This window comes from Canis lupus, chromosome 23, assembly GCF_011100685.1.
Source record: "Canis lupus familiaris isolate Mischka breed German Shepherd chromosome 23, alternate assembly UU_Cfam_GSD_1.0, whole genome shotgun sequence".
In the NCBI taxonomy this organism is placed as follows: Eukaryota; Metazoa; Chordata; class Mammalia; order Carnivora; family Canidae; genus Canis; species Canis lupus.
Window position 1 is genome coordinate 2,276,331 of NC_049244.1, and position 21,704 is coordinate 2,298,034.

The following is a 21,704-nucleotide window of genomic DNA, read 5'->3' on the forward strand; positions in this document are numbered from 1 at the left end:
AGATGGTAAGTTGAAGTTCAGGAAGGCTGATCTGCAAGAAGGGCTGTGCAGGACTGCAGGAAGGAGGAGGCTAACTAGAGAGCTCTCTCCATAGTCCCTAGGTTATAGGAAAACATTGGAAAAAAAAAAATCAAGTAACAGATTCAAGAGACCCCAAGGTAGAAAAATTCCTCTTTGAGAGCCAGAGAGTGTCTTACTGATCTCTCTTCTCCAAGCACTGAGTGTGAGGCCTGGCACCGATCAGTCCTTAGAAAGAACAGTCATTGAACATTTATGGTCATTCCATGGATATTCAAGGGAGATTTGGGAAGGGTTTTTGTCCATTCTTATGTTGAAGAACATTCAGTAAATTTAACTTTTAGATAAATAACAAATACTTTTTTAAATAAAAGTATATCCCACATAATATTTGGGATATGCTGACCCTAAAACTGTTTGCTATTCATCTGAAATCAAATTTGGTTGTATATAACTGGTGATGTTACCTCTACTGCATTAGCAGTCCTCCAATTACTGGGCTCACCTTCTCAGAGTCATATCTTTTTGTAAAACTTGACCTCTGTAATCCTTCACTAGGTTGGTAGATCTTCGATGCCTCTAGGAACTTAATTTTTATATTTAACATGGCTTTTCTAGTTATCTTCCTTTGGAGAGTTCTGTTGACCTATCTGGTCCACTATTACTGGATGTGTAACTCAACATCTCCAGGCTTTTCCCTTTCTGTCTACACTCATTCCGCAATTTCTAATATCCACTGCTAAGGCAAATGTGATAAACATCAAAGGCAATATCTCACATTAATAGAATAATTCTAATTATATTACTGTTGGATACTTATTCTCAAGAAGCAATCTCTTCTATGAGTGGAAACACCCCAAGCAAGGGAAAATTAAACTATTTAAAAGGAAAAATAATTCTGCATTTCATGCCTAAGTGTAAAGACAGTTAAACAACAATTGAAATATTTAAGTGCAAACTGCATTCCAGGCACTGTTTTAGGCTCTGAGAGTAGAGCAGAAAAAATTACCTGCTTTCATGGACTGCATTCCTGTGGGCAAAGAATAAGCAAAATAGGCAGTACATAAAGTGATAATAAAAAGGTGTAGGGATAGGTGATAAGGTGATGGATAGGAAGTAAGGGAAGAGTACCAGGGAATGCTATTGGAGATGTTGCAATTCAAAATAGGGTGCTCAGAGAACCTCACTGCAAAAGTAGCATGAAAGAAGATGAAGCAAGCCATGAAAATACCCAGAGCTTCAAGTCACAGAACAGTCTGAGTCAGGAATTACCTTCACATAAAATCACTTTTCAAAGCAAGGAGTAATGCAAGGGTAATATTCATTTTTCTGGGAACTCTGGTTATAAGAAACATTCGGACAGGGCTTCACTTCTGGTATTGCCAGTGACATCCCAACACCGGTCTGCACATGCCTGAGGCCCTGAACACTGGCTTGGAAGCCAGCAGGTCACGTCTGTAGTGTGTCAGAGGAGCTGTGTGTGGTAGATCCCATCTGCTGGCAGCTCGGCTGTTCCGCTACAGGATGGCGGTACTGCAGCGAGGTGTGGTGCGTCTCATGGAGATAGTGGGGCTGCTGAAAGTGAACCGGCCTTGTGGGCTGGGAGGCTGACTGCAGCACACTCAGCTGCGCCGGCTGGGACCCTGCCTGTCCTCTGTTGGCATCGTTCACATCGTTATCATGTGCGATCAATAGCTGTTCAATGCATTGCACTAAAAAAAAATCCCAGGAGTAAGCAGTAAGACGATGCAGTCTTGTGGGCCACGTTGGAGAAGGACAAAGTATAATCCTTGAAGAAGCCCACATGCAGCAGCTACTAAAGAAGGTGCATAATTTAAAAAGGCATAATCTTGCAAAGATACTTCCAGGAAATCTGCATACTTGGTCTTGTAGAGTTTCGTTTTTTTCCAAGCAAATCATTGACCAGCCATCATCAAGATCTGTTTCGTGTACTGCTTCAGAGAGATAATAATGAAATGGGCAGCTGCTGGAAGGCAGAGGTTCCACTGAAAGGTTTCTTTCTTTCTTTCTTTCTTTCTTTCTTTCTTTCTTTCTTTCTTTCTTTCTTTCTTTCTTTCGATAGTCACACACACACACACAGAGAGAGAGAGAGGGAGAGAGAGAGAGAGAGAGAGAGAGGGAGAGAGAGGCAGAGACACAGGCAGAGGGAGAGGGAGAAGCAGGCTCCATGCACCGGGAGCCCGACGTGGGATTCGATCCCGAGTCTCCAGGATTGCGCCCTGGGCCAAAGGCAGGCGATCCCCCACTGAAAGGTTTCTAATAACAGTTCCATATGTAGCAAATTTTGCTTTGTTAATACTAGATTCATATTAATTATACAACCTAGGCTGTTGAGCTGTTCCAGCTTAGGCACGCTATCTTCTTTCCCTTCAAATTTCCTTCCTAAAAGCAGACAGGAAGGTGGAACTAAATGCAGCTGCTGGATAGAGAGGTCATACGGATCCATAAATAAGTCCAGCAAATAGCAAGATGTCGAGCAGAATGGCAGAGGGTGAAGCGATTGCTCACAATGGCAATCAGGTCAGCAAACTAGCTTCTGAGACTTAGTTGAGGGGACTGGCCTTTGTAGGAAGGCAACTTCAGCTCCTTGCATCGAAGCGGTTGATGGACGTCCCCGCCACTACTTTCCCTCCAGCTCCAGGGGACCGCGCGGCGAGCCTGCCAGACGCAGCAAGCTCAGTCCGGAACCGCGGCCCCACAGCCCCGGCGTGCGGGTCGGCCACCAGCCTTCTCTGGAAGCGCCGGCCTCAGCTGGGGCCCCGCAGCGCCGGCCCAACCGCCCATTGTTCTGGCATCTTTTGATCTTCAGGGTTCTCCCTTCTTCCTTTTGCATTTTGAAGAAACGGAGTCATTTGTTAAAGTTTCCCAGAAGCTAGCTAAATGTTGATAATTGCACTTTTAGAACATAATTTGTCATTTTTCTGTCCTCTTGAGTTTTCTGAGACCTGATCCTATACTTTTCCCCCCCCCAAGATATCTTCATAAATGACAATGTGTTTTTTTTCAGTAGGAGGCTCATGATATCTGGTCACCCCTCGGTGTCTGATACTGAGCCCCTGATGCTCAATGCCTACATGCCTTAATTCATTGTGGAGTGCAAAATGCTGACATTCTAAATCTATTCTGTCATCTATTAGCTGGGTAGCTGCTTCTATACAGAGAAGTTTCCCCTCACTTGCTAGGGGTTACATAGTGGTTCTGCCTATATGGAAAAAGCAGTTAACTACCTTTTAAAAAGAGTTTGTTCTCTATCATGCTCCAGAGGTGATATTTTTCTTGGATTTACTGATGACTTACGTATTTGAGTATTTCTATTACCACTGTCTTTTTTTGTTGTTGTTGTGTCAATTCTCTCATCTCTGGCCTTTGGGAGTTTTATCAAGTGCTTAGAAATATAATCCTGTTACTTTTTGGTAGTTTGATAGCTTCCCTGCTTTTTTGACATGACAAGATTCAACAAGTGTACTTGGTTTTACAGGTGGAAGTGGCAGGGAAACAGGAAATCAGGTTCAGGAAATGAGATCAATTAATCATACAAAAACCCTGTATTTACCCCAGATGTATTTGGCTATGGGTTGCTGATATGCATACTTTCTTCATATCATTATCACATCAATTAGACAAAGCAAACACCAGCTCAATGCTTCACACTTGTAAACACTTTCTGTAGAGTCTTTGGTACCTGCATTGATTTTCCCAAACGACTGTTTACCTAAAAGGTCATCAGTTCCAGCTGAAGGTTAATGGAAAACTTCTGACTTCAGGCAGTCACAACCCCAACTTCATCTGGTGTATTCACGATGGGGGCATACGATGGGAGGTACACAGCTATGAAGTCAGTGGTTTCAGGCAATGTTAATGTTACAGTCTTCATAGATAATAAAATTTCCTTGCAGCCCTACATAAGTCTCCTGTTAATACTGCCCTTTCCTATGAATAGTACTTCTGCTAGTAAGAAACATCTAGAAACATCCCTAAGCAACACATCAGCTTCACCTGGAAACTTGTTAGAAGTGCAAATTCTCAGGCCCTACTGCAGATCTTCTGAATAAGAAACTCTGGGGTGGAGCCCTGCAATCTGTGTTTTAACAAGCCCTGCAGGGGATCCTGATGCAAGCTCTGGTTTGAGAACGCTGATCTAAGAGACCTGGGTGATAAATCACTTGCTGCATGCCTTGTGCTCCTAAATGAAGATTCTGTAAGACGCCTGGCATAAGTGTACTCTAGAAGCATTTGTTCACTTCAGCAGAATCCAGAGAGAGTTTATGTACCGCACTGTCATTGTGATAAGCTACATTCACATTGTGTGGGTCTATGGTTTTTTTCCTGAGATTGGCTTGGACCGCAGTCACTACTGCCTACCCACCCTATAATTCACCTTAAAGTCTACTGGAATCACTATAGGAAAGTACAAACCAACCCTACATCATTTAGCAGTTTTTTTCCCCTTTGCATGGCTTACCCATGGAGGTAGAAGACTTCTCCTATGCAGTGTGACCTGGTTCCCCGCCCCCCTCCCCCAGGCACTGCAGCCAGTCACATCCCCAATAACTCTCTGCCATTTGTTCCAGCATGTGTCCAAGCCTGTGGTTTCAAGTAGTAAGGCATAGAGACTTCTAAGTTTGGGGGGGAAATGGGCTCACTCAACTGCCAGAGAGGCCAGTGCAGCAGGAAACCAACAGGGGGCACCTGTCTTTGCTTTTCAAGCCCTCTTCAATAAGTCAGGTACCGTCCTTGAGTACCCGCTGTGCATTTTCCCTAACCAATTCTTCTACTGGGTTCCCTCAAGTGGGAAGCAGATACAACAGGGAGACAACTCCAAGGTTGTCATAAAGTGTGTACTTTTCTTCCTATCTCCTGTAACTTCCAAGCAGTTATCTTGAAGTTATTTATTGACCCTTTTATCTTACGAATTCGAGAATAGTAGGAATTTGGGAAATGGCAGAGACTCAGGCAACTGGGAACTTGTGACATGGACACAGCTCAGGCACTTCCTCCTATAAAGTAATGTTACCCTCTATATTCCAACCCTCCATCCTGCCCTTGCTCTTTGTCCTTTCCTTGATAATCTACCTTTTCCTAGTCTCCTCTTAGCACCTCCAAAGGAATGAAGAATTGAGATTCAAACAAATTCAATTCAAATATTGAGGTGCTTACTTGTTATATCTCCCTTCAACTTCTTAGAAAGCTTGAGAAGTGCTATCTTCCTTATTGCCAGATTTTGTTCCCATATTGGTGTACTTGACTAAAGGTCACTGGGGGAACTGCTAGCTCCTTAAGGGAGAAGGGAATTAATGTTGGTTCATTGCTTCCACCTGTCAACCTGAACGCTGATCCCAAACTGCTAAGTTTCTTAGTGAACCTCCAATTCAGTACAGCTTAGAGACTTAGGCATTTTAGGTAGCCCTTTGCTTCTTTTTCCATGCAAATCTTTAAACCAAGACAGACATCACCTCCCTAAGAATGACCTTCTCTATCTCAGAAAAAGGAAATAAAGAGTTCTGGCCTTTGGTTCCTTTGAACAAGATTTTGTGAAGGAATACTTTTTGGGAAGAGATCTAATTTTCAATATTAGATGCTAAGATTTTTTATAAGTGTGTCAGGTCTTGCTTCCAAAAATCTGGTGAGCCCCAAGCCTCCATAACGCCCTTTCACCCCATCCTGTACCACTGTTGATAATGACCCCTCCTTTGTTGAAGTAAGAATATTACATGGAGGCAGTAAGCACAGAACGGTATAAACGGGATGTGTTTATGGATAGGTAAGCTAGATGTTACCCATCTACACCCTTCACCGTCCAGGTGCCCCTTTGCAAAAAGCTAGGGATTCCTAAGTCAAAAGGAAGAATCAATGCAAGCAGAGCAAGAGCACACCAGTAGCGGGAGAAGATTTGGGTGGAAGGTAGACCAGAGAAGTGATTCACTTTAGTGCATAGATCATTAGAGATGTTTGAAAGGCAAGTTTTCACACTAGTGTTAGCTCTCCAGTCAAGACAATTCAGCATAGAGATAACAAGTTCTTAATCATGGTATATTGCCAATACGCAGATGAAAATTGTGTTTTGTTTTTGGTCACAAATTTTTACCATTTTCCAGGCTCTTTGATATTCTCTTGGTCACTGACCACTCTTTGGGGAATAAGAGAAGCCTCAAAATACCTCACTCATAAAGAGCAAAGCCCATCAAACAAACAAAAAAGATATTTTCCAACTCAAGAAAGCAGCTGGGCATTGTGAGCATTGATTGAAGTGACTAAAGAAAAGGGGGATGTGGGTTCTGTACTCAATCTCCCCCCACCCATGCACAAAAAGCCTTGTGAGCTAGAGTCTCTGTAGAGCCAGTGTATTTCACCTCATACACCATAACAAAACCCTTTGTGAGGCTGCAGCCCTTTCCTGTGCAGTTGCTGAGGAGTCTTTCCATTTCTGGATTCAAGCTTTGTGCTCCCTCTCCCTGCCAGGTTTGACCTGCTCAAAAAACTATTTTCTTGACATCTCCACCCATCATGCCTAACTGACTCAAGACTAGCAGGTTCTGGCCCATCCTTCCTCTTATACCACCTTCCTGCTTATTAGCTGAGTCAGTTCAGCTGAATGTGTGGCAGCACAGAGCTTGTTAATAATGTGATGCTGAGTGAATTCTGAGTTCATCATCCCTCTTCTCCTCCCTTCAGTGTTGATATTCATAATATTGAATTGTACTTCATAGTTTAATATTAAAATTCTCATAAAGGCAGAAGGACTGATTTCTACTTGTTATAAACTATTTCATGTAAACATCTAAAAACAAATCTTATCAAATACTTTAGAACACAAAGGAGAACCAAACATACATTTAAAAACATAACGAAATTATGCTTTTATTTCTGAAATGTAGCATTGATAGATGAATATTTTAATCCACAATAGTAAAGCAAACACCTGTGTAACTACCACCAGGGACCAATAAAGGGAACATTGCCTGATTATGAGATGCTTGGCCACTTCTATCCTTTCTTGCTTCTTGTGACAATGATTTGTTGTTTCCTTTATAGTTTTGTCCCATATATACCTCTTCTTTAAATGGCCTAGTAGAGTTTGGCTCTTTTTGAACTTTATTTAAATGGGTCATATTGTATGAATTTTTTTGCCTTCCTCCTTCCCTCCTGTTTTTTTTTTTTGTTTGTTTGTTTGTTTGTTTGTTTTTTGTGGCCAATATTCATCCATTGCTCCAGTTTGGTCATTCTCATTGCTGCATAATATTTCATTATATTAATGTATCTCAATGTACCTATTTTTATTGTTGAGGTGCATTTGGTTTGCATATGGGTTTTGTCTATCATAAAAATGTTGCCATGAATATTCTTTTATGTGTATCCTGATGCATATGTAAACAAATTTCTTTAGGATCCAAGAGTAAAGTGGCTGGCTCAGGGTATAGCTCTTTCTACATTATTAGATAAATCTGGATTCCAATAGTTGTAAACATACAAAGTGGTTATTCCAGTTTTCATTCACACCTGGAGAATATGAGAATTTCCACCATAATATGTTCAACAACATTTAGAATTATAAGACTTCCTACATTTTTAAGATTTTTTATTTTTATTTTTATTTTTTAAGACTTTCCACTTTTTGCTACTCTGGTGCGTCTACAATGGTAACTTATTGAGATTTTAGTCTATGAACCATTCTTCCTTAATTATTGACTATTTGGATATCCTCTTTTGTGCTGTGTTTATCCAAATTTTTTGGTTCTTAAAAAAGTTCTCTTGACTCATAACTATTTTTTAAAAATAAATTTTTATTTTTAGAGCAGTTTTAGGCCCATAGCAACATTGAGCAGGAGGTATAGCTATTTCCCATATACCCTCTACCCTCACACATGCATAGTCTCCTCCATTATAAACACTCCCCTCACAGTGGTACATTTGTTATAGTTGATGAACCTACACTGACATCAGCATTACCTCAAATGCATAGTTTACATTACGGTTTACTTTCGTATATTCCTTGGATTTGGATAAATTTATAATGACATGTAGCCATTTTAGTTTTAATTATTTGTAAGAAGCTTTGTGCAGTAGCAGTATCGTGGCCAATGAGGTTTATCCGAGGCGCGATTATTGCTAATTATTTGTAGGAGTTCTTTACATATTCTGGATTTGAGTTTTATGGCTGGCTTGCCTTTTCACTTTATGATGTCTTTTGTTAAACAGAAATTTTAAAATTTAATGTGAATTTATTAAGCTTTTCTCTAAAGTCATTGTTCTTTGTTTATAAAATATTTTCCTGCTCACACGTCCAGACAATATTCTACATTATTTGCTGAAAGCTTAGATTTGCCTCCCACATGAGATATGGGTTTCAAAGTTATTTTTCCTATATGAATACTCAGTTGTCTTAGTACCATTTATTGCAAAAAAAAAAATCTTTTCCCCAGTATTATGCAATGCACTTTCATTTTAAAGAGTGTCTTCATATTTGAGACTCTATTTCTAGGTTATTTTTTTTCTCAATGGCTCATTTGTCTAGTCCTATATCAATATCACTTTCTCCATTACTATAGTTTTATAAAAAGAATTGGTATCTGATGGAACAAATCCTCTAATCATATGCTTCTGCTTAAGCCTGTTTGGATCTTCCTGGCTTTTACAATTTTGTGTATTTTACAAGGTCATTTATAAAATGCTTACTCTATGTTGAAATGATCATATCATTTTTCTCCTTTAATCTGTTAATGTGATGAGTTAATTTGTTTTCAAATATTAAAACATACTTGCATTCCTGGAATAAACTCACCTTGGTCATGGTATAATATCATTTTCATTTATTCATTAATTTTTGTTGCCTGTATTTTTTAAGGTGTTTATTTATTTATTTGACAGAAAGAGAGAGTGAACACAGGAGGGGGAGTGGCAGGCAAAGGGAGAGGGAGAATCAGGCTCCCTGCTGAGCAAGGAGCCTGATGCAGGGCTTGATTCCAGGACCTGGAGATTATGATCAGAAGGCAGACCCTTAACCAACTGAGCCAGCCAGGAGCCCCACCTGGAATTTTTTTTTTTTTTTTTTTTAGATTTTTGTATTTATGTTCAAGAATGAGGTTGCCTTATACTTTTTCTGTCTTACATAGTTCTTTTTTAAAAAAAGATTATATTCATTTATTTCAGAGAGAGAAAGCAAGCAATCATGGGCAGGGGGAGGGGCACAGGGAGAAGGAGAAGGAGAAGCAGGCTCCCCACTGAGCAGGGAGCCCAACACTGGGCTTAATCCTGAACTCTAGGATCATGACCCAGCTGAAGGCAGATGCTTAGCCAGCTGAGCCATGCAGGTGCTCCTTTTTCTTATATAGTTTTTGCCAAGTTTTGATGTCAAGGTTACTCTTGCCTCATAAGATGATTTGGGCATTTTTTTCTTTTATCTATACTCTGGAATAGTTAGGGCTAGATTATAGTTATATCTTTCATAATGCTGGACATTTCTGAATCTGGAATTTTTTGTGGGGAAAGAGGCAGGGTTTGTGGTTGTTTTGTTTTCTTTTTTACCATTGAGTCAATATCTTTAGTGGTCATGGAACTATTCAAGTTTTCTATTTATTGTTGGGAAGGTAATTTATTTTTTTCTAGCAATTTGTCCATTTAATCCAGGTGATAAGAACCTGGGCAACATACCCAGGTGATGGCTGAATCATTCTTGCCCTGAGGATAAAGCCCACTTATATCATGGTTTAGTAAGAAGTTTTGGAAGCAAATGCCTTCACAGACATGAGGATATTTGGTTGGGAGTTTATAGATTCTAGGCTGAAAACCATCAAATCATCTTCTATTTACTGGTCTTACCACCTGCAATCTGGCTACCATGTTCACACTAGCTTCAATGTTCTAATTATTCATGGCTTTTCTTAATTCTGGGATTTTACTTAAAAAAAAAACTGTAGCTGGCTATTTTTCCTCTTTCTTCTGCCCATATTATTTCAGCTCAACATTATCGGATCTGTTCAAATGCCAGCTATTCTTGAGAATGTCTCCCCCTGGGAATCCTCTGATCTTCCATATCTATCATGTACCTATTTCACTCTGTCTTATATGCAGTAGGTTGCTTGGATACTGGTTTCTTTCTCTCTAAACTATAGTTTACTTGCAGATGTCTTTTTATTCATATAGTAACTACTACATGGTCTAGCCCTGTGATCAGCTTTAGTAACAGTCAATAAATACTGGTTGAATAAATGAAGTTAGTCATGAAGAGATTTTCAAATTCTTTTTATTTTAATGGAAATGGAAATTACAATGTAAAATATATTCTTAGTGTTATATGTTGATATTTTAATTTTTTACCTTGTGATGGACTAGAATGGCATCTTCTATTTCTAATTTGCACTTCATTGAACATTATTGAGGCTCAACATATTTTTATGAGGTGTCAGTTATTGTTTCTTCTGTGAATTTGTATTCATATCCTTTGCCAATTATGGAGGGTTTTTTCCTGTGGATTTACATATTCTCTGTCTATATTACAGATATCACTACCTGCCTGATTATGTATATCACTGGCATTTTCTCCCATTGGTAGCTTGTCTTTTGATTCTATGATATCTTTTGTTAAATAAAAGATCTGAATTTGCATGTGTTCAATCTGCCAGTGATTTCCTCTCCACACTTGGTTTTTTTATTTTTTTATTTTTATTTATTTATGATAGTCACAGAGAGAGAGAGAGAGGCAGAGACACAGGCAGAGGGAGAAGCAGGCTCCATGCACCGGGAGCCTGATGTGGGATTCGATCCCGGGTCTCCAGGATCGCGCCCTGGGCCAAAGGCAGGCGCCAAACCGCTGCGCCACCCAGGGATCCCTACACTTGGTTTTAATATAAACCTCTAAGAGAAGAGAGCTCTTGAGGAAGGAGGCCTCCTTTCTGAGAAATAGCTATTTTATGTCTAATAAGATACCCTTAAGTAGGAAAGCAATGAATCTTCCCATGCATTTTAATTTGGAGGCCCATATTCTCATATGTATGCTGTGGATATATAATAGCATATCAAAATTAATGCTCATGTTTATGTACATTTTATTCATCATTGGGTGACATTAGCATTCATCATTTAGTTTTGTGATTCACTGAATTTTTTAGATGGTTCAATAATTTCTGTGGGGATCATAAGAAACTCTTCAGAGGTAACTCTTTCAGTGTGCGTATTCTATCAAATTCCTTCTGACCCTTCAACTTCTAACCCAGCCAACTTCTACTCTAGAACGGCTATTGATGCTGTCAGTGTTTAGCACTATGTGTTTAGCTACAAAAGTGCAAATATTAGACACTGGCTAGCTAGTACTGCTGCCTTGAGTAACTCCAAAGAAGAAAATAGGATTTGATTAAGTGTACATGTGTTTCTTAAGTTCCTCCTGCTGTCCTTAGTGTTTGGATGCAATGCCCTGCAGATTTATGTGGCTGCTATTTTTATTTACTTTGCATTACTTTGATTAACATCTTGAATGGAGAGCCAAACGTTCCCTCTTCACTTGACCAGGAATGGCCCTTTAACTGCAGTAGGGAAAAACAAACAAACAAACAAAAAAAACAAAAAAACATTTTGCGTGAAGATTGGTGACAACTGGCACTTAAGATCAGAAAAAGAGTTGTTTATACCGGATGCTTTAAGATGCTGTCTGCTCAAAGCTCTGAAAGACTTTAAGATAGGAAGTAATACTTAACCACAATACCACTGAGTTTTCGTAGAATTATTACATTTGATAATAAAAACCCGCCTGTTTAATCTCAAAAAAAAAAAAAAAGTAACATCTTAATGCACGTACTGCAATTTGTGAATGCGCGGGCAGGACCCTGTGAGGGGCTGTAACGAATTCGTCTGGAATTTACTGGTTTGGATACCAGGGGAGTGAGAGGACCAGAGCGATTTCAAGCCACATTTGCAGGACAATCAAAGAACAGCACTGAGCGCATGGAGGGAGCACTGCAGTCAGTAGCCACTAAAGAGGTTTTGTGTAATGACTTTCCCGTGAATTATTAATTAGTTAATCAATATTTACAAGAGAATATTGCCTCTTTTTAAGACCTGAAGTCCAGGATTTATGATCATATTCATGTAGGTTGGGGTTCCTACACTGACTTAAGCTTTAATATGGACTGCTGTCTTTAATTTTTAACGCCAGAAATTATTCCCAGGACTGGTCAGCCTAATACCATGAAGATTTTTAAAAATCTTGCTTTCAATTGTACTTTTATATTGCTCCTGAAATATGAATTTGCATGAAAAAACAACCACCTTGATTGGTTCCTATTAGTTGTTTTCCTTTGTATTTGTTTAGACTGATATAAATTCTGGGCTTTAAACTCATAATGGTTGCCCTAAGATTCTTCTCCAGTAATGAGGTCTAGAGATAATAGACTTAGATTGTACCTGATTGTGTACCTGAGGGTTTTTTTTTAAGCAGCAATCCAGAAGAATAAGTAATTCTGATCATAAAACCAACAATAATATTTTCATATTTTGAATCTAACTTAATAATAGCAAATGCTTATGCAGTGCTTACTATGTTCTAAGACTTTGCATGTAATAATTCATTTATTATACAACAACTATATATTTAACAGATGGTGAAACTGAGGCTCCAAGAGGTTATAGGGAAATAACAGAATCAGGTTTAATATCAAGATGTCCAGCTCCAGAACCAAGTTCTTAGTGTTATATGTTGATATAAATTATGCTGTTTAATTGTCATATATTTAGAAAAATTAAGATCAAGGTAAGAGGAAGCTTACAAGCTGCTGGCCAATGCATTGGAGCAGATCTTTAAAAAATTCAATCAAAGGAAAATCTGGAATATGCTATGAAATAGAATAGCAAACATTGTAACAATAGAAGAGCCTGAAATGGATATTTTCCTAAAGTTCTTAATATATATTAATTCATTTAATCTTCCTAACAACCTTATAAAAAGGGTACTGCTATTTCCCTCCCCACTTCACTAATGGATAAAATGAGGCCCAAAGAAGCAAAATAATTAACCTAAGGACACGTGCCTTGAAGTCCTTTAAATAGTGTCTTCCTATTTCTAGCTACAGACCATTTATTCTCTATATGCATTCAAGTTTTTTTCATATGTATCATCTTATTTTATTCTCAAAATATTAGTGTACCAAACTGTTCAGTTAGTCAGTGTTCAATTTCCTTTAGCAGTTAAAAGATGTTATCCATTTTAGGCCATTAGGAAATAATTAAGAGTTCTTCAGCACTCAAGGTAAAACTCCAAATCATTTTGCTAAAATAAAGTCACAGAAATAAATTGTTAGCAAGAATCACAATCCAGGGTTTCAGTGCCTTGAAGGAGATACATGGAGTCCCCAGTTGGTCAGTACAGACTCAGGAAGTAAATGGAAATGCTTGAAACCCAACCTGGAAGAAGGCTGGGGTTTCATATCCATTCTGCTCAACCCTGGCCTTTTTTCATGTGCTATGCATTTCAAGGTAATTGGTTAGGGAATATAGGTGAACTAGGTCATTTGAAGTGGGGAGGAATGAGTGGAAATGAAGAATAACTGTTTGAGTGTTGATACAATGTAGAGTCATGGCACAGGTCACCTCTACCTCCCAGGCTAGAAAAGCATACAGTCTGAGATGGAGTTTACCTTGGGCAAGGTTCTTACAAACTGCTGAGTACATTGTTGAGTGTACAGTTTGCCCAACCATACACAGTGGCTCAGCTGGTATGAAACACACTTAGAAGAATTTCTTATTGTATAAATCTAATATTATACAAATTTATCAAAGATTTTCAAAATATTGAACACCTTTGTTCCTCTAGATGTTTTCTTGTCAGTTTTATTGTAATGTTTTTTTTAAATGAAATAACAGCTTTATTAAAATATAATTCACATACCTTACATTTAATCCATTTAAAGTATACAACTCAATGGTTTTTAAAACATTCAGGAATGTGAAACTATCCTCACAATTAATTTTAGAACATTTCACATGCCCAAAAGAAACTCCATTCTCAGTAGCAGTCACTCCCCATTTCCTTCCAACCATCCCAGCCCTTGGTGACCACCAATATACTTTTTATCTGTATGAATTTGCCTATTTTGGGAATTTCATATTAATAGAATCATATGTGATCTTTTGTATCTGGCTTCTTTCACTTTGCCTGTTTTAAGATCCATCCATGTTGTAGTGTGTATTAATACTTTATTCCTCTTTATTGCCAAATAATATTCCATTGCATGGATATACCACATTTTGTTTACCTATTCATTAGTTGATGGGCAATTGGGTTGTGTCCACTTTTTGGCTATTATAAACAACAATGCTTTGAATACTTGTGTACATGTTTTTGTGTGGAATTATTTTTTACATTTCTCTTAGGTATATATCTATATATTAAACCATTAAAGAAACTACCAGACTGTTTTTTTTAAAAGATTTTATTTATTTATTCATGAGAGACACACACAGAGGCAGAGACACAGGCAGAGGGAGAAGCAGGCCCCATGCCTGACATGGGACTCAATCTCGGGTCTCCAGGATCAGGCCCTGGGCTGAAGGCGGCGCCAAACTGCTGAGCCACCCAGGCTGCCCTGCCAGACTGCTTTTTGCATTTCCATCAGCAGTGTATGAAAATTCTAATTTTTCCACATCATCATAAAGATTTATCCATCTTTCTGGTTCCATCCATATTAGTAAGTATGACATGATATCTCATTATGATTTTTATGTCATTTCCCTAATGATTAAACATATTGAGCTTTTCATGTGCATATTGACCATTTGCATATCTTCTTTGGAGAAATGTCTGTTCAAATACTTTGCTCATTTAAAAAACTGAGTTATTTTGGAGCACCTGAGTGGCTCAGTCAGTTGGTGTCAGACTCTTGATTTTGGCTCAGGTCATGATCTCAGGATCATGGGAGTAAGCCCATATGTTGGGCTCCATGCTCAGTGTGGATTGTGCTTGGGGTTCTCTCTCTCCCTCTACCTCTGCTTCTCCCCCCACTTGTGCTTTCTCTAAATTAATTAATTAATTAAATAATATATTTTTTAAAAATTGAGTTGTCATGTTACTACTGAGGCATAGAAGTTCTTTACATATTCTAGACACAAGTCTCTTATCAGATAGGTGATTTACACAAATTTTCTCCCATTCTGTGGATTGTCTTTTCACTTTCTGATGGTGTCTATTGAAGCACCAAAGTTTTAATTTTTATGAAGACCAATTATTCTATTTTTTGTTTTGTTCTTTGTGCTTTTCATGGCGTATATAATCCCAGGTCATGAAGATTCACATCTGTGTTTTCTTCTGAGTTTTGTGTTTGTAGCTCTTACACTTAGACCTTTGATGACTGCAGTGTAAATGATGGCCTCTTCCACGTGATAGATTTTTTTCAGTGCACATCCTGTGTAGCCCTGTGTGGCAGCTCTGACTTAGGAGACTCTAGTGTTAAGTCATATCTGTAATTACTTGTGGCATGCCTTTTAATATGCAAGGAACTATACTTGTCTATAGGCATTAGGGCAAGGTTTAGGGGATGTGCAGTTAGGGCAATTAACTTTAACACCTACTATTTGGAATGCTCTTCTGGGGCACTAAATGTGTAACACGCAGTTCTCATCTTCAATGAGCTTAGAATCCAGTGTAAGATGGAAAATTTGACACCTGCAACCACTGTATGAATCAGCCATTTTTGTAGGCTACTGTCATTCTAACAATAAAATCAGGGTCACTTGCCCAACAATCAGCACTAAGTCCTTCCCAAGCTACCCCAAAGAAGCTCATTATTTAAGTTCAAGCATTACTTCCCAGTTCCTCTGTCCAGCACCCCAAATCCCTGACCTATGGAGAAGTCCCGGAGCCACTTCTGTTCATAACAAAGACACAGGTGTGGAGTCAGTTTCAGTGTATGGTGGTATCCCAAACAAATCTTGGAGCAGACCACCCATGTTATGGAGTCATAGGTGTATTCCTAAAAGTGTAAGGTCCAGCTGGGCTGTGTGGATCTTGGTCCCAACTAAAGGTTTGTTCCTTCAGGTGTGTAAATCATGGAACAATTACATTGTTATTATCTGGGTGTTTGATACAAATGAAGAGTCACAGACCACTGACTCCAAATCTCTTGTGGTGGGACTCAGGAACTTGTACCTTAATAAGCTCCCAAGGTATCACCCACTTTCAATGAGGTCTGAGGACCACTTACTTAACCCATGCTTCCAAGTGCTGTTTGGGCAATAGTTTTTCCCCAATGGCACATTAGACTCTGGGGAATGATTTTGTACTTCCCTCAAAAATATAGCCACTCCAAGTTTTTTTTTTCTTTAAACTCATTAAGCCAACATATAAGTACATCATTAGTTCCAGATGTAGTGTTCAGTAATTTATCAGTTGCGTATTAACACCCAGTGCTCATCACATCATGTGCCCTCCTTAATACCCACCACCCAATTACCCCATCCCCTCACCCACCTTCCTTCCAACAACCTTCAGTTTATTTTCCATAGTTATGAGTCTCTCATAATTCTCATTGGGAGGGTTTTCTCCCTCTCTGATGACTTCCCATTCAGTTTTCCCTCCCTTCTGCTATGATCCTTTATGCTGTTTCTTATATTGCCTCTCCAAATTTTCTTAAGAACTTACCTAACATATTCCTTGTAATCATAAGAAATATTTATTGCTGGTTAGAAACAGTGTACTGTTGCTCAAATGAAGCATCCTTTGTGCAAGGCAACTGAGTGGTCTTATGAGCTCCCCTCCCTCTCATGTTTCCCTGAGCATTAAATCTAGTCACAAGCTGTAAATTTCTCTAGCCCAACAGCTTCTGTCTTCATGGGTGGTGGGGGAATCCAGTCAAAAGGCCTAGAGTCCTTTTTTGAAACCTACTGCTTGGGTCACTGTGATGAGAAGTTTATGATCTTTGAAAGATAAGCCCAGGTTGAACAAAGGGGCTTATAGAAAAAGCTGAGTCCCTAGGAGTGGAAGAGAGCCACTTCCACTCCTGGGGAAGTCAGCTGGAAGAGAGCTGGAAGGTCAGCTATGTGTCTCCCTATCTTCATAGATATTAACTACTCTGTGCATTTAATCTGCTCTTCTGAAGAATATAGCCTCCAGTCATGCCATCCATCCAAACTTTGCTCTGAAGAGTTAGTTTTTTATGTAGTGAAGGGGAATAGCAGGTTCCTAAGCCAACTATTGTTTTTGTTAAATGTCTAAGTGTTTATTAGCCTGGAACACCTCTGTCCTTGGCCACCCAGCCTAGGTCACCAGTACAGCCTGCCAAATCACCAAAACCAAAATGGCACTGTATCTAGTCTAAGTCCTGCCTTACAAGCCCCATCTACACATCAAGACCTTACCAGCTTTTTCCCATTCACTTCCATGGTAAGCCGCTGCTACTCTGAATAAATAAGTTAATGAGAGAAGCCCATCAATTTTGAACCTGGAGATGTCCTGGTCCTTCTTCCCCAGTGTTGTATTATATTGGCTTATATGGCTATGCCCAACCCAGGAAAGGTGAGTGAATGGAATGAAGCAGCCAAAGAACTTGGCTTTTCCCTTGTCTGCTTGGGATATGGATCAAAAGTTTCTAATGTTGAGCTTGATTTCTAATAAAGGGAATTTTTTTACTAGTTTTTAAGCCACAATAATTTCTTCACTGTGACTTCTTCCCTTTCAGATGACCAAATACCCTGACAATAGGGAACAGTTCCTACATTCCCATTACTTATATTGGGTTAACTCAATGCCTAGTGTGAAGTAGCTACTCAAAGTGCTGATTTAAAAATGAATGCAGGTTCTCTGGCATTTGAAAGTCTTAAGAAAATCCCAGGTATGCTTGTGAGAGGACCCTAATCTAAGATGAGTTCTACAGCAAATATGTAAACCATGCATGATCTTGATTGAAAGGAAACTATTATATGCCTAAGGTTCCAGTGCTTGAGACACTGAGAAATTCAGCTAAAGGGGGCTTAGTGATAATCTAGTCTATTCTATCACTCTTTTTCTTTCATAAAATGACAAGAATACTCTTCCTTTACAACTCTACAATTAAAACTCAGATATTAGATTTTTCTATAACTCGTTAATGGTAGGGTGCCATTAGGGTATTGGTATTAGGGGTCTGGCCTGATACTGAATACATTGCCCATCACATCTCATCCACTTGCCTATGGCAGATAGCTATGGTGGGTTTACAGAACTGTTCAGCTTATCTACTTAACACTTGCCTTCAGAAGTTTGCCAGCCTGGACTCTGGGAACAGTCCTCTTCAGATTTTATTTCCAATTCTTAGTGTGCGTACCCATGTGCTTTTACAGTCAGTTGGTTCCTGAACAAATATAGCTTTCAGGGGCCCAAATGGCTGGTTTACTTCACCATATAGTCTTTCCTCTTTCAGAAGTAGTCATTTCCTTCTGGCCACTCTCCAGCTGTGGCTCCATCTATCTCTCTTGTCTCCATCTGACACAGGTTCCAAAAACCCTAAAAGACTCTTTTGCAATCCCAAAGACTATGTTAGTGAAGGAGCTCAGTCAGTCTTTCCTTTCATTTGGATTAAATTATCATTGCTTTTGGCAGAAAGCATTCAACCATGTTTTTGGCCTTGGCTCCCAAGAGTCAATGTTACCCTTAAAGCTAGAGCTTTGAATGTAACCTCCATAGAGAGCTTCAATCTGCTTTCACCACTTTTTAATTGTAAATTTATGAATTATGCATCTATGAAAATGATAGACACCATGTATGAGATGTATGATTTTCCTCATCTATTTATTTTTGTAGTATAGAACTGCTAATGACAGAGTCCCAACCCTTACTTTCATTATTGGATTGATTCCTTAGTATTTTTTATCTTGATATCTGAAAGATATTCTGAATGTCAAGAGTAAGAAGACTATGAGGTAGTTTGTAGAAGGGAACTCTTTGCTAACACAGAGTAGTGTCTACTCTGCCAGGATTGTGTTAGCCTAGACACATTTTCTTTAATCCTTACAATCCTGTCTGAAGTGTAGGCTCATAGAGGCTTACGTTAAGGCTCATAGAGGTTTAAACCTCCAGAGTCACATTCTTTTCATGTATCATTCTGGGAACAGTGTTTTTCTTAGTAGTATATACATATTAGTATACTAAATATATTAATTACTCAATTACCAAGTAATAGGAAAATATATATATGCACTATAGAGTATAAATAATATGAATATATATCTTTAAATATTATATATAGTATTTAAAGATGAGAATTGCCTCGAAGAAATTTCAAAGGCAGCTCTGTGGTACCCAGGATTCCTCTCCTGTTTATTCTTCAGGCTCACCAGCACTGAAAAAGAAGAGAACCTGCCTTTTAGCTTTCCTCATGACCAGGTAGGGTGGCAGATACACTCAAGGAAATAGCCTGGAGTCACCATAACTATATAAAAGACCACAAATTGAATAATACAAACTCTCTGAAACAGAACTTTGGAACAGATAGGTCAAGAACCTAAAATAGGGATGATCAATAATGGTGTTAGGAGCATGAAGCAAGAGCTAGAAATCAAAGAACCAAGAAGAAATATGAGAAAAGTACGATAAAGAGCATGTATATAGGATAAACAGTAGTAGATACAGCCAAAGAATGAATTGCTAAGATGAAAGATCAGATGAAAAGGAATATAAAATCATTAAGAAAGGATAAAAGAAACTGTAATATATGAAGGATAGCTCCAATGTTTGGGAGACCAAAAAGAAAGATGGGGACCATGGCTCATCAGAAAGGTGGCTAGGTTTAGTGTGGCATGATTGTCCACAGAGGCACTATTTGGCTTGCATACAATTTAGGAAAATTGCAACCAAAATTACAAAATAGAGTGTTAACTTCTCATGGGGCAGGGAGGCAGGGAAAAAAAAAATCAAAAGATTGCCACTAACACCAATTTTCTTCTTCCTGCTTTATCCTGCAGTCCACTTGGGTTTCTGATATATTTGACCTGGCAAGGACAGAATGTTCAACTATGCATACCCTCCCCATATAAACCAGATAATATTCAGCTATATAAAACTACATTGACATCCCTAAAATCACAATGAACCTTGTATAACTTTTGAACTTGAGAATGTCTACTGTGATCCAACAAATATCTACCATGATCCAGGAGTGTTTGGTGATAGGGCTGAGGAAAATCCTGTGGTTCTCAGTGAACAACTTAGGTCACCCCTTCTTGGGCACTTCTCTCATAAAAGATGTGGCTTTCATGAAGATATGACTATCCAGGCCTGCTGGCAATCCTGAACACCTGTTCTATTTATTGTTTAAAATCCTAAATTACCCGACAGATGTCTGGGTTCTTAATGTCAGTGTATTTTATAGACCCTTCATCCTCTTCTTACAGCTGTCATATTGCATTAGAACAGCCCCTAAACCCTTATTCCTGGTTTGGAGGAAGAAGAGAATAAAGCTTGAGAATAAAAAGCAACTGCAGCCATAAAGAAATTCTGTTAGCTTCTTCTCAGTGAATGAGTGAATGGCAAACCCATTTACCCCAGGGCACAGATGAGGACACATAAAAATGTAGCCCTCTGTTTACTAATAACTCTTCTCCATGGAATTAGAAGTAAGGAGCTTAAAAAGGGATTGGAGGAAAGTCATCTCCTCCTATCATTCTGATAGCCCTGCAGCGTCTCGATGAGGTAGTATTGACCTTGCTGTTGATGGGAATAAACTTTGGAGCTCAGTGAACTGCCCAAAACCAAATGTAAGATTTGTGTGCATTTTTTTTTCAGGTAAATCCACGTTTTACCAGATTCCCAGATGTGTTTGTGAAATGCATATTGATTAATTCTAATATTATTTGGAGGTAATGGAAAGAATAATGTCCTAAAAATAGGAGGGGAAAGGGTGCTTTTCCTTCATTTCTTTTTTGCTCTTACTCAGTGGAAGTGCTGCTGCCTCTGCCCACCTATGTTTGTGAATGATGGTGGTAGGGCAACCTGACAAACCTAGATGGCTTGATTTAACTCTAACGACTGGTGAGTTAAATTTTTAAGCATGGAATCTCATTAACTCTAACTGGTTACTGGTGAGGATATTTGAGTGCTTACTCTATACCAGGCATAGTTGTGAACACTACACATGTGAGTCCTTTTTAGTCTCACAATAGATTTAGGGATACATACTATGATCCTCACTCAAGATGATGAAAGACTGGGGTATCTGGGTGGCTCAGTAGGTTAAGTGTCTGACTCTTGATTTCAACCCAGGTCATGATCTCAGGGTTGTGAGATCCAGCCCAGCATGGAGCCCACTTGAGATTATCTCTCTCTCTCCCTCTGCTCCTCACCAACCCCTAAAAAAAAAAGTCATGATGGAAGGTGACAGGATTCATTCAGACAAGTGCAGTCTACATGGCCATTATTAAACTCCTGAGTGAATGCGTCCTCTATAATTACAGAGGGCTTAAAGTGCAAAGAAAGGAGGTTATCAGGTTGGGTAGACTCCACTTCCTCTGTTCCAGTGAATTTAAAGGAAAAAAAAAAAAAGCTTTTGAGTTCTTCTTGGATGCCACTAGATGGTGGTGTGCCAAAGGCTATTTCCTATCAGAATGCTAGCCACCAAGGGATATATCTTAAGCTTCACTCTATAGTATAAAACTGTGAAGGAAAGGCATTTTATCTTGACATCTTTACAAAGTTCTTATAGTGCAAAGATTCT

General features: G+C 38.9%; 2 pseudogenes; one reads left to right on the forward strand and one right to left on the reverse strand.

Annotated features, from left to right (window-relative positions):
* Positions 1–1,302: 1,302 nt before the first annotated feature.
* On the reverse strand, positions 1,303–8,827 carry LOC100687184 (annotated as a pseudogene).
* Positions 8,089–8,279, forward strand: LOC119865473 (annotated as a pseudogene).
* Positions 8,828–21,704: the final 12,877 nt, after the last annotated feature.